Raw genomic sequence first — 2,787 nt, 5'->3', positions numbered from 1 at the left:
ATTACAATTCCTATTAACCACTCCAGCTCCTATGATGGATAATATTTTAAGGATTGAATTTATTTAAATAAATTATTGATTTTACAATCATATTAAATCAATCATTAAATATATTTTCCCTCACTAATTGCTTTTGTTAAGTGTCTTAATTCAACATTTACAACGAATCAATTGAGTAACTTTTTATTGTCACATGATGCTACTAATTCACTATTATAACATTTGTATATTTCTTAATACTACATTTTAAAAATATAAATCCATCGTTTACTCATATTCTAATGCGTAGATTAATAAGGTCAAACCTGAAAAGTTCACAAATCAATGATAATTGAGTCCTTCCAATTAATAAGCTCATGCTTGGATGGGCCTGCTTATATTTTGAGTTTTAGGGCTATCAGTAGGCAGAAATAGTTACAAAAGCCCAATAAAATAAATGGTTCACAAAGCCCAGGACAGATTAGTCATTTCATTTTCGCAACACCTAAATCTACAAAACCCTAGCGTTATATCAACCCCCTACAAAAACCACACTCTCTCACTCTCGGCGCCTCTCTCCGAACCCGCGCCTCCCAAAACCCTAAAATCCGCAAAACCCAGAGCGCAGCCGAAGTCATGCCGCCAAAATTCGACCCATCGCAGGTGGTGGACGTCTACGTCCGAGTCACCGGAGGCGAGGTCGGCGCTGCCAGTTCGCTCGCCCCCAAGATCGGTCCGCTCGGTCTCTCCCCCAAGAAGATCGGAGAAGACATCGCCAAAGAGACCGCGAAGGACTGGAAGGGCCTCCGAGTCACCGTCAAGCTCACCGTCCAGAACCGCCAGGCCAAGGTCTCGGTGGTGCCGTCGGCGGCGGCGCTGGTCATCAAGGCCCTGAAAGAGCCCGAGAGGGATAGGAAGAAGACGAAGAACATCAAGCACAGCGGGAACATTTCACTGGACGATGTGATTGAGATCGCCAAGATCATGAGGCACAGGTCCATGGCTAAGGAATTGGCGGGAACCGTGAAGGAGATTCTGGGTACGTGCGTTTCGGTTGGGTGTACTGTAGATAATAAAGACCCTAAGGATCTGCAGCAGGAGATTGATGATGGTGATGTTGAAATTCCATTGGACTGAGCTTGTTCTGCTTCGAGTACAATTAGTCAGTTTTGGTTCGCTGAAAATTTCTCTCATTTCTTTTGGCGTTTTTATTTATAATTGCTACCAATTATGGATTTTATAGGGTATTGAATGGTTTCGATTAAATGCAGAGATGTAATGCTTTAGTTTTGATGTTTTCCTCCCTATAATGTTTGAACGTAAAATGTTTAATGTCGAAATGCATTTGCTTTATGCTCATGAATGGTTGTGCAGTGGTTGATGTTTACTTGATATTTTGTGTGAAAATGAAGCTTCTTGGATGAATGTTTCTGGGTTAAGTGTTATATGACTTATGAAATCAGTATATCACTCACAGGTCTAGAGTAATTAAACTTGTGTTTCTTGAGCTGGTTAGGGATTTACATGTCTAATGCTGTGGTTTTGGTGGAATCATATTGTGTGAATTAATTGACTTGTTGGGATTTGTGAAGAATGCTGAAATCCTCATGATTTTAAGTTAAGATATTTTCTGTAGACCATCAGTGAAGAACTTGATTTATGAAATAGCAATGTTTGAAGTGTGAGTTGGAAAATGGGAAGTGTTTGCAGCTCATAGGTTGATACTTGGAAGACCCTAAGAACCATGGTGAGCAATGAAGGGTTGTTTTAGACTCATGTGAGGGGCTTGTAAAACTGGACAGACTTTGAGTCACATGACTCACATCTATTATTGATTAGAATGATTTCAAATTTGGGGTTTAATATGCCTTGATATGCTTTTCCCGTTTTAATACGGTGTTGGAAATTTAGGTATCATTTTTATTAGGGATTAATACTATTTTGCTCCCCCGACTATTACACTTGTATCAGTTTGCTCCCCAGACTTCTAATTTGGAAAATTAAGGACTCTGACTTTTTTAATTTTGCCAATTGAGGTTCTTTTGTCAATTTACACATTTTTTATCCAAATCTTTGAGGGCAAAATGGTCCCTTCCAATTAGATCTTATCATTTTTTCCTCATGCATCATTTTTCCTCTTTTATTTCTTGCTAAATTTTGCTTGATCATCTCGACATTTTAGATGAAAAATGTATAAATTGACGGAATAACCTTAATTGGCAAAATTGAAAAAGTCAGGGTCCTTAATTTTTCAAATTAGAAGTCTGGGGAGCAAACTGATACATGTGTAATAGTCTGAGGAGCAAAATGACATTAATCCCTTTTTATTATGGATTCACACTACTGTTAACTTGTTTTATTGTAACAATTTAAAAGTGTTGTAATGGTGGGGGTGGTTTCTAGCCTAAGTGGTAGTGCCTTATTCCCTCACAACCGTAACAAGAGTTTAATTCCTGCTCTTCTTTCACCTGAATAATATAGACAAGTACTTTAATGAAACATCGTTTAAAGTTTTATTCAAAACCTTGCGTGGTAGACATTACCTTAGCTTCCACTTGCTTTTTAAGAATGTGATGGGCATATAAATCTCTTAGGAAGTGATGTGATTGTATTTGAATTTTAAAGTTTGGATTACAGATTGTGTACTTGGAATTTTAGGGAAAGAACAAAGGAGCATTAGTTACCCTAATGCCATTTCAAGTCCTAGTACTTGGCGGGTTTTAGTTTTTAAGCTACATCTCTGAATTAGGGCTTGAAGCTCTTAACGATCTTGTGTCAATTCAAGTCGTGGTGGTTTCTTAAACGGTT

At 38.1% G+C, this 2,787-nt stretch overlaps 1 pseudogene; it reads left to right on the top strand.

The window, feature by feature from the left end:
* Nucleotides 1–528: 528 nt before the first annotated feature.
* Nucleotides 529–1,338, top strand: LOC147281808 (large ribosomal subunit protein uL11 pseudogene; annotated as a pseudogene).
* Nucleotides 1,339–2,787: the final 1,449 nt, after the last annotated feature.

The sequence above is a fragment of the Dryas octopetala genome, chromosome 6, assembly GCF_963921425.1.
Source record: "Dryas octopetala chromosome 6, drDryOcto1.1, whole genome shotgun sequence".
Taxonomy (NCBI): domain Eukaryota; kingdom Viridiplantae; phylum Streptophyta; class Magnoliopsida; order Rosales; family Rosaceae; genus Dryas; species Dryas octopetala.
The sequence above is the reverse complement of the archived record's forward strand: the minus strand, read 5'-3'. Positions and strand labels throughout refer to the sequence as shown.